This window comes from Bombus huntii, chromosome 4 (genome assembly GCF_024542735.1).
Source record: "Bombus huntii isolate Logan2020A chromosome 4, iyBomHunt1.1, whole genome shotgun sequence".
NCBI classification, from domain to species: Eukaryota; Metazoa; Arthropoda; class Insecta; order Hymenoptera; family Apidae; genus Bombus; species Bombus huntii.
The window spans coordinates 1,178,882-1,192,628 of record NC_066241.1 but is presented as its reverse complement, the minus strand read 5'-3'; positions in this window follow the sequence as shown (position 1 = coordinate 1,192,628).

Sequence of the window (13,747 nt, the reverse complement as noted above, 5' to 3'; positions counted from 1 at the left end):
TTACGTTATATGGTATATCGATATAACGTATTACGTTATATGCTATAACGTCATATGGTATAACGTTATAACGTATTACGTTATATGGTATTACGTAATAACGTATTACGTTATGATGTACCACGTTATAACGTATTACGTTATATGCTATAACGTCATATGGTATAACGTTATAACGTATTACGTTATGTGGTATAACGTTATAACATATTACGTTATATGGTATCACGTTATAACGTATTACGTTATATGGTATTACGTCATAACGTATTACGTTATATGGTATAACGTTATAACGTATTACGTTATATGCTGTAACGTGATATGGTATAACGTTATAACGTATTACGTTATATGCTGTAACGTGATATGGTATAACGTTATAACGTATTACGTTATATGGTATTACGTCATAACGTATTACGTTATATGGTATATCGTTATAACGTATTACGTTATATGCTATAACGTCATATGGTATAACGTTATAACGTATTACGTTATATGGTATTACGTAATAACGTATTACGTTATAAGGTATCACGTTATAACGTATTACGTTATATGGAATTACGTCATGACGTATTACGTTATATGGTATAACGTTATAACGTATTACGTTATATGGTATAACGTTATAACGTATTACGTTATATGCTATAACGTCATAAGGTATAACGTTATAACGTATTACGTTATATGGTATAACGTTATAACATATTACGTTATATGGTATCACGTTATAACGTATTACGTTATATGGTATTACGTCATAACGTATTACGTTATATGGTATTACGTTATAACGTATTACGTTATATGCTGTAACGTGATATGGTATAACGTTATAACGTATTACGTTATATGCTGTAACGTGATATGGTATAACGTCATGACGTATTACGTTATATGGTATGACGTCATAACGTATTACGTTATATGGTATATCGTTATAACGTATTACGTTATATGCTATAACGTCATATGGTATAACGTTATAACGTATTACGTTATATGGTATTACGTAATAACGTATTACGTTATATGGTATCACGTTATAACGTATTACGTTATATGGAATTACGTCATGACGTATTACGTTATATGGTATAACGATATAACGTATTACGTTATATGGTATAACATTATAACGTATTACGTTATATGCTATAACGTCATATGGTATAACGTTATAACGTATTACGTTATATGGTATAACGTTATAACGTATTACGTTATATGGTATAACGTTATTACGTTTTACGTTACATGGTATTACGTTACGACGTATTACGATATATGGTATTACGTCATAACGTATTACGTTATATGGTATAACGTTATGACGTATTACGATATATGGTATTACGTCATAACGTATTACGTTATATGGTATAACGTTATAACGTATTATGTTATATGCTGTAACGTGATATGGTATAACGTTATAACGTATTACGCTTTATGGTATTACGTCATAACGTATTACGTTATATGGTATATCGATATAACGTATTACGTTATATGCTATAACGTCATATGGTATAACGTTATAACGTATTACGTTATATGGTATTACGTAATAACGTATTACGTTATGATGTACCACGTTATAACGTATTACGTTATATGGTATTACGTCATAACGTATTACGTTATATGGTATAACGTTATAACGTATTACGTTATATGGTATAACGTTATAACGTATTACGTTATATGCTATAACGTCATATGGTATAACGTTATAACGTATTACGTTATGTGGTATAACGTTATAACATATTACGTTATATGGTATCACGTTATAACGTATTACGTTATATGGTATTACGTCATAACGTATTACGTTATATGGTATAACGTTATAACGTATTACGTTATATGCTGTAACGTGATATGGTATAACGTTATAACGTATTACGTTATATGCTGTAACGTGATATGGTATAACGTTATAACGTATTACGTTATATGGTATTACGTCATAACGTATTACGTTATATGGTATATCGTTATAACGTATTACGTTATATGCTATAACGTCATATGGTATAACGTTATAACGTATTACGTTATATGGTATTACGTAATAACGTATTACGTTATAAGGTATCACGTTATAACGTATTACGTTATATGGAATTACGTCATGACGTATTACGTTATATGGTATAACGATATAACGTATTACGTTATATGGTATAACGTTATAACGTATTACGTTATATGCTATAACGTCATATGGTATAACGTTATAACGTATTACGTTATATGCTATACCGTCATATGGTATAACGTTATAACGTATTATGTTATATGGTATTACGTTATAACGTATTACGTTATATGGTGAAACGTCATATGGTATAACTCTATAACGTTTTACGTTACATGGTATTACGTTATGACGTATTACGATATATGGTATTACGTCATAACGTATTACGTTATATGGTATAACGTTATAACGTATTATGTTATATGCTGTAACGTGATATGGTATAACGTTATAACGTATTACGCTTTATGGTATTACGTCATAACGTATTACGTTATATGGTATATCGATATAACGTATTACGTTATATGCTATAACGTCATATGGTATAACGTTATAACGTATTACGTTATATGGTATTACGTAATAACGTATTACGTTATGATGTACCACGTTATAACGTATTACGTTATATGGTATTACGTCATAACGTATTACGTTATATGGTATAACGTTATAACGTATTACGTTATATGGTATAACGTTATAACGTATTACGTTATATGCTATAACGTCATATGGTATAACGTTATAACGTATTACGTTATGTGGTATAACGTTATAACATATTACGTTATATGGTATCACGTTATAACGTATTACGTTATATGGTATTACGTCATAACGTATTACGTTATATGGTATAACGTTATAACGTATTACGTTATATGCTGTAACGTGATATGGTATAACGTTATAACGTATTACGTTATATGCTATAACGTCATATGGTATAACGTTATAACGTATTACGTTATATGGTATTACGTAATAACGTATTACGTTATAAGGTATCACGTTATAACGTATTACGTTATATGGAATTACGTCATGACGTATTACGTTATATGGTATAACGATATAACGTATTACGTTATATGGTGAAACGTCATATGGTATAACGCTATAACGTTTTACGTTATATGGTATTACGTTATAACGTATTACGTTATATGCTATAACGTCATATGTTATAACGTTATAACGTATTACGTTATATGGTATTACGTTATAACGTATTACGTTATATGGTATCAGGTTATAACGTATTACGTTATATGATATAACGTCATGTGGTATAACGTTATAACGTATTACGTTATATGGTATCACGTTATGACGTATTACGTCGTATGGAATAACGTTATAACGTATTACGTTATATGGTATAACGTTATAACGTATTACGTTATATGGTATAACGTTATAACGTAGTACGTTATATGGTATAACGTTATAACGTATTACCTAATATGGTATAACGTCATGTGGTATAACGTTATAACGTATTACGTTATATGGTATCACGTTATGACGTATTACGATATAAGGTATTACGTCATAACGTATTATGTTATATGGTATAACGTTATAACGTATTACGTTATATGGTATAACGTTATAACGTACTACGTTATATGCTGTAACGTGATAAGGTATAACGTTATAACGTATTACGTTATATGGTATAACGTCATATGGTATAACGTTATAACGTATTACGTTATATGGTATTACGTCATAACGTATTACGTTATATGGTATGTCGTTATAACGTATTACGTTATATGCTATAACGTCATATGGTATAACGTTATAACGCATTACGTTATATGGTATTACGTTATAACGTATTACGTTATATGGTGAAACGTCATATGGTATAACGCTATAACGTATTACGTTATATGGTATTACGTAATAACGTATTACGTTATGATGTATCACGTTATAACGAATTACGTTATATGGTATTACGTCATAACGTATTACGTTATATGGTATAACGTTATAACGTATTACGTTATATGGTATAACGTTATAACGTATTACGTTATATGCTATAACGTCATAAGGTATAACGTTATAACGTATTACGTTATATGGTATAACGTTATAACATATTACGTTATATGGTATCACGTTATAACGTATTACGTTATATGGTATTACGTCATAACGTATTACGTTATATGGTATTACGTTATAACGTATTACGTTATATGCTGTAACGTGATATGGTATAACGTTATAACGTATTACGTTATATGCTGTAACGTGATATGGTATAACGTCATGACGTATTACGTTATATGGTATGACGTCATAACGTATTACGTTATATGGTATATCGTTATAACGTATTACGTTATATGCTATAACGTCATATGGTATAACGTTATAACGTATTACGTTATATGGTATTACGTAATAACGTATTACGTTATATGGTATCACGTTATAACGTATTACGTTATATGGAATTACGTCATGACGTATTACGTTATATGGTATAACGATATAACGTATTACGTTATATGGTATAACATTATAACGTATTACGTTATATGCTATAACGTCATATGGTATAACGTTATAACGTATTACGTTATATGGTATAACGTTATAACGTATTACGTTATATGGTATAACGTTATTACGTTTTACGTTACATGGTATTACGTTACGACGTATTACGATATATGGTATTACGTCATAACGTATTACGTTATATGGTATAACGTTATGACGTATTACGATATATGGTATTACGTCATAACGTATTACGTTATATGGTATAACGTTATAACGTATTATGTTATATGCTGTAACGTGATATGGTATAACGTTATAACGTATTACGCTTTATGGTATTACGTCATAACGTATTACGTTATATGGTATATCGATATAACGTATTACGTTATATGCTATAACGTCATATGGTATAACGTTATAACGTATTACGTTATATGGTATTACGTAATAACGTATTACGTTATGATGTACCACGTTATAACGTATTACGTTATATGGTATTACGTCATAACGTATTACGTTATATGGTATAACGTTATAACGTATTACGTTATATGGTATAACGTTATAACGTATTACGTTATATGCTATAACGTCATATGGTATAACGTTATAACGTATTACGTTATGTGGTATAACGTTATAACATATTACGTTATATGGTATCACGTTATAACGTATTACGTTATATGGTATTACGTCATAACGTATTACGTTATATGGTATAACGTTATAACGTATTACGTTATATGCTGTAACGTGATATGGTATAACGTTATAACGTATTACGTTATATGGTATTACGTCATAACGTATTACGTTATATGGTATATCGTTATAACGTATTACGTTATATGCTATAACGTCATATGGTATAACGTTATAACGTATTACGTTATATGGTATTACGTAATAACGTATTACGTTATAAGGTATCACGTTATAACGTATTACGTTATATGGAATTACGTCATGACGTATTACGTTATATGGTATAACGATATAACGTATTACGTTATATGGTATAACGTTATAACGTATTACGTTATATGCTATAACGTCATATGGTATAACGTTATAACGTATTACGTTATATGCTATACCGTCATATGGTATAACGTTATAACGTATTATGTTATATGGTATTACGTTATAACGTATTACGTTATATGGTGAAACGTCATATGGTATAACTCTATAACGTTTTACGCTACATGGTATTACGTTATGACGTATTACGATATATGGTATTACGTCATAACGTATTACGTTATATGGTATAACGTTATAACGTATTATGTTATATGCTGTAACGTGATATGGTATAACGTTATAACGTATTACGCTTTATGGTATTACGTCATAACGTATTACGTTATATGGTATATCGATATAACGTATTACGTTATATGCTATAACGTCATATGGTATAACGTTATAACGTATTACGTTATATGGTATTACGTAATAACGTATTACGTTATGATGTACCACGTTATAACGTATTACGTTATATGGTATTACGTCATAACGTATTACGTTATATGGTATAACGTTATAACGTATTACGTTATATGGTATAACGTTATAACGTATTACGTTATATGCTATAACGTCATATGGTATAACGTTATAACGTATTACGTTATGTGGTATAACGTTATAACATATTACGTTATATGGTATCACGTTATAACGTATTACGTTATATGGTATTACGTCATAACGTATTACGTTATATGGTATAACGTTATAACGTATTACGTTATATGCTGTAACGTGGTATGGTATAACGTTATAACGTATTACGTTATATGCTGTAACGTGATATGGTATAACGTTATAACGTATTACGTTATATGCTATAACGTCATATGGTATAACGTTATAACGTATTACGTTATATGGTATTACGTAATAACGTATTACGTTATAAGGTATCACGTTATAACGTATTACGTTATATGGAATTACGTCATGACGTATTACGTTATATGGTATATCGATATAACGTATTACGTTATATGGTATAACGTTATAACGTATTACGTTATATGCTATAACGTCATATGGTATAACGTTATAACGTATTACGTTATATGGTATAACGTTATAACGTATTACGTTATATGGTATAACGTTATTACGTTTTACGTTACATGGTATTACGTTATGACGTATTACGATATATGGTATTACGTCATAACGTATTACGTTATATGGTATAACGTTATAACGTATTATGTTATATGCTGTAACGTGATATGGTATAACGCTATAACGTTTTACATTATATGGTATTACGTTATAACGTATTACGTTATATGCTATAACGTCATATAGTATAACGTTATAACGTATTACGTTATATGGTATTACGTTATAACGTATTACGTTATATGGTATTACGTAATAACGTATTACGTTATATGGTATCACGTTATAACGTATTACGATATATGGAATTACGTCATGACGTATTACGTTATATGGTATAACGATATAACGTATTACGTTATATGGTATAACGTTATTACGTTTTACGTTACATGTTATTACGTTATGACGTATTACGATATATGGTATTACGTCATAACGTATTACGTTATATGGTATAACGTTATAACGTATTATGTTATATGCTGTAACGTGATATGGTATAACGCTATAACGTTTTACATTATATGGTATTACGTTATAACGTATTACGTTATATGCTATAACGTCATATGGTATAACGTTATAACGTATTTCGTTATATGGTATTACGTTATAACGTATTACGTTATATGGTATTACGTAATAACGTATTACGTTATATGGTATCACGTTATAACGTATTACGTTATATGGAATTACGTCATGACGTATTACGTTATATGGTATAACGATATAACGTATTACGTTATATGGTATAACGTTATAACGTATTACGTTATATGCTATAACGTCATGTGGTATAACGTTATAACGTATTACGTTATATGGTATAACGTTATAACGTATTACGTTATATGGTATTACGTTATAACGTGTTACGTTATATGGTATTACGTTATAACGTGTTACGTTATATGCTATTACGTTATAACGTGTTACGTTATATGGTATAACGTTATAACGTATTACGTTATATGGTGAAACGTCATATGGTATAACGCTATAACGTTTTACATTATATGGTATTACGTTATAACGTATTACGTTATATGCTATAACGTCATATGGTATAACGTTATAACGTATTACGTTATATGGTATTACGTTATAACGTATTACGTTATATGGTATAACGTTATAACGTATTACGTTATATGCTGTAACGTTATATGGTATAACGTTATAACGTATTACGTTATATGGTGAAACGTCATATGGTATAACGCTATAACGTTTTACATTATATGGTATTACGTTATAACGTATTACGTTATATGCTATAACGTCATATGGTATTACGTCATAACGTATTACGTTATATGGTATTACGTTATAACGTATTACGTTATATGCTGTAACGTGATATGGTATAACGTTATAACGTATTACGTTATATGCTGTAACGTGATATGGTATAACGTCATGACGTATTACGTTATATGGTATGACGTCATAACGTATTACGTTATATGGTATATCGTTATAACGTATTACGTTATATGCTATAACGTCATATGGTATAACGTTATAACGTATTACGTTATATGGTATTACGTAATAACGTATTACGTTATAAGGTATCACGTTATAACGTATTACGTTATATGGAATTACGTCATGACGTATTACGTTATATGGTATAACGATATAACGTATTACGTTATATGGTATAACGTTATAACGTATTACGTTATATGCTATAACGTCATATGGTATAACGTTATAACGTATTACGTTATATGCTATACCGTCATATGGTATAACGTTATAACGTATTATGTTATATGGTATTACGTTATAACGTATTACGTTATATGGTGAAACGTCATATGGTATAACTCTATAACGTTTTACGTTACATGGTATTACGTTATGACGTATTACGATATATGGTATTACGTCATAACGTATTACGTTATATGGTATAACGTTATAACGTATTTTGTTATATGCTGTAACGTGATATGGTATAACGTTATAACGTATTACGCTTTATGGTATTACGTCATAACGTATTACGTTATATGGTATATCGATATAACGTATTACGTTATATGCTATAACGTCATATGGTATAACGTTATAACGTATTACGTTATATGGTATTACGTAATAACGTATTACGTTATGATGTACCACGTTATAACGTATTACGTTATATGGTATTACGTCATAACGTATTACGTTATATGGTATAACGTTATAACGTATTACGTTATATGGTATAACGTTATAACGTATTACGTTATATGCTATAACGTCATATGGTATAACGTTATAACGTATTACGTTATGTGGTATAACGTTATAACATATTACGTTATATGGTATCACGTTATAACGTATTACGTTATATGGTATTACGTCATAACGTATTACGTTATATGGTATAACGTTATAACGTATTACGTTATATGCTGTAACGTGATATGGTATAACGTTATAACGTATTACGTTATATGGTATAACGTTATAACGTATTACGTTATATGGTATAACGTTATTACGTTTTACGTTACATGGTATTACGTTATGACGTATTACGATATATGGTATTACGTCATAACGTATTACGTTATATGGTATAACGTTATAACGTATTATGTTATATGCTGTAACGTGATATGGTATAACTCTATAACGTTTTACATTATATGGTATTACGTTATAACGTATTACGTTATATGCTATAACGTCATATAGTATAACGTTATAACGTATTACGTTATATGGTATTACGTTATAACGTATTACGTTATATGGTATTACGTAATAACGTATTACGTTATATGGTATCACGTTATAACGTATTACGTTATATGGAATTACGTCATGACGTATTACGTTATATGGTATAACGATATAACGTATTACGTTATATGGTATAACGTTATTACGTTTTACGTTACATGGTATTACGTTATGACGTATTACGATATATGGTATTACGTCATAACGTATTACGTTATATGGTACAACGTTATAACGTATTATGTTATATGCTGTAACGTGATATGGTATAACGCTATAACGTTTTACATTATATGGTATTACGTTATAACGTATTACATTATATGCTATAACGTCATATGGTATAACGTTATAACGTATTTCGTTATATGGTATTACGTTATAACGTATTACGTTATATGGTATTACGTAATAACGTATTACGTTATATGGTATCACGTTATAACGTATTACGTTATATGGAATTACGTCATGACGTATTACGTTATATGGTATAACGATATAACGTATTACGTTATATGGTATAACGTTATAACGTATTACGTTATATGCTATAACGTCATATGGTATAACGTTATAACGTATTACGTTATATGGTATAACGTTATAACGTATTACGTTATATGGTATTACGTTATAACGTGTTACGTTATATGGTATTACGTTATAACGTGTTACGTTATATGCTATTACGTTATAACGTGTTACGTTATACGGTATAACGTTATAACGTATTACGTTATATGGTGAAACGTCATATGGTATAACGCTATAACGTTTTACATTATATGGTATTACGTTATAACGTATTACGTTATATGCTATAACGTCATATGGTATAACGTTATAACGTATTACGTTATATGGTATTACGTTATAACGTATTACGTTATATGGTATCAGGTTATAACGTATTACGTTATATGATATAACGTCATGTGGTATAACGTTATAACGTATTACGTTACATGGTATTACGTTATGACGTATTACGATATATGGTATTTCGTCATAACGTATTACGTTATATGGTATAACGTTATAACGTATTATGTTATATGCTGTAGCGTGATATGGTATAACGTTATAACGTATTACGTTATATGGTATTACGTCATAACGTATTACGTTATATGGTATGTCGCTATAAAGTATAACGTTATATGCTATAACGTCATATGGTATAACGTTATAACGTATTATGTTATATGGTATTACGTTTTAACGTATTACGTTATATGGTGAAACGTCATATGGTATAACGCTATAACGTTTTACGTTACATGGTATTACGTTATGACGTATTACGATATATGGTATTACGTCATAACGTATTACGTTATATGGTATAACGTTATAACGTATTATGTTATATGCTGTAACGTGATATGGTATAACGTTATAACGTATTACGCTTTATGGTATTACGTCATAACGTATTACGTTATATGGTATATCGATATAACGTATTACGTTATATGCTATAACGTCATATGGTATAACGTTATAACGTATTACGTTATATGGTATTACGTAATAACGTATTACGTTATGATGTACCACGTTATAACGTATTACGTTATATGGTATTACGTCATAACGTATTACGTTATATGGTATAACGTTATAACGTATTACGTTATATGCTATAACGTCATATGGTATAACGTTATAACGTATTACGTTATGTGGTATAACGTTATAACATATTACGTTATATGGTATCACGTTATAACGTATTACGTTATATGGTATTACGTCATAACGTATTACGTTATATGGTATAACGTTATAACGTATTACGTTATATGCTGTAACGTGATATGGTATAACCTTATAACGTATTACGTTATATGCTGTAACGTGATATGGTATAACGTTATAACGTATTACGTTATATGGTATTACGTCATAACGTAGTACGTTATATGGAATAACGTTATAACGTATTACGTTATATGGTATTACGTTATAACGTGTTACGTTATATGGTATTACGTTATAACGTGTTACGTTATATGGTATTACGTTATAACGTGTTACGTTATATGGTATAACGTTATAACGTATTACGTTATATGGTGAAACGTCATATGGTATAACGCTATAACGTTTTACGTTATATGGTATTACGTTATAACGTATTACGTTATATGCTATAACGTCATATGTTATAACGTTATAACGTATTACGTTATATGGTATTACGTTATAACGTATTACGTTATATGGTATCAGGTTATAACGTATTACGTTATATGATATAACGTCATGTGGTATAACGTTATAACGTATTACGTTATATGGTATCACGTTATGACGTATTACGTCGTATGGAATAACGTTATAACGTATTACGTTATATGGTATAACGTTATAACGTATTACGTTATATGGTATAACGTTATAACGTAGTACGTTATATGGTATAACGTTATAACGTATTACCTAATATGGTATAACGTCATGTGGTATAACGTTATAACGTATTACGTTATATGGTATCACGTTATGACGTATTACGATATAAGGTATTACGTCATAACGTATTATGTTATATGTATAACGTTATAATGTATTACGTCATATTGTTTAACGTTATAACGTAATAAGTTATATGGTATAACGTCATATTGTATAACGTTATAACGTATTACGTTATATGGTATTACGTCATAACGTCATACGTTATATGGTATAACGTTATAACGTATTACCTTATATGGTATTACGTTATAACGTATTACGTTATATGGTATAACGTTATAACGTATTACCTTATATGGTATGACGTCATATGGTATAACGTTATAACGTATTACGTTATATGGTATAACGTCATATGGTTTAACGTTATAACGTATTACGTTATATGGTATCACGTTATAACGTATTACGTTATATGGCATCACGTTATAACGTATTACGTTATATGGTATAACGTTATAACGTATTACGTTATATGGTATTACGTCATAACGTATTACGTTATATGGTATATCGTTATAACGTATTACGTTATATGGTATAACGTCATATCGTATAACGTTATAATGTATTACGTCATATTGTATAACCTTATAACGTATTACGTTATATGGTATAACGTCATATGGTATAACGTTATGACGTATTACGTTATATGGTATTACGTCATAACGTATTACGTTATATGGTATAACGTTATAACGTATTACGTTATATGCTATAACATCATATGGTATAACGTTATAATGTATTGCGTCATATTGTATAACGTTATAACGTAATACGTTATATGGTATAACGTCATATGGTATAACATTATAACGTATTACGTTATATGGTATTACGTCATAACGTAATACGTTATATGGTATAACGTTATAACGTAATACGTTATATGGTATTACGTCATAACGTATTACGTTATATGGTATATCGTTATAACGTATTACATTATATGGTATAACGTCATATGGCATAACGTTATAACGTATTACGTTATATGGTATAACGTTATAACGTATTACTTTATATGGTATAACGTTATAACGTATTACGTTATATGGTATTACGCCAAAACGTATTACGTTATGTGGCATAACGTTTTTAACGTATTACGTTATATGGTATTACGTCATAACGTAATACGTTATATGGTATAACGTTATACCGTATTACGTTATATGCTATAACGTCATATGGTATAACGTTATAACGTATCACGTTATATGGCATTACGTTATAACATATTACGTTATATGTTATAACGTTATAACGTATTACGTTATATGGTATTACGTTATAACGTATTACGTTATATGGTATAACGTTATAACGTATTACCTTATATGGTATAACGTCATATGGTATAACGTTATAACGTATTACGTTATATGGTATAACGTTATAACGTATTAGGTTATATGGTATAACGTCGTATGGTATAACGTTATAACATATTACGTTATATGGTATAACGTTATAACGTATTACGTTATATGGTATAACGTCATATGGTATAACGCTATAGCGTAATACGTTATATGGTATTACGATATAACGTATTACGTTATATGGTATAACGTTATAATGTATTACGTCATATTGTATAACCTTATAACGTATTACGTTATATGGTATAACGTCATATGGTATAATGTTATGACGTATTACGTTATATGGTATTACGTCATAACGTATTACGTTACATGCTATAACGTTATATCGTATTACGTTATATGCTATAACGTC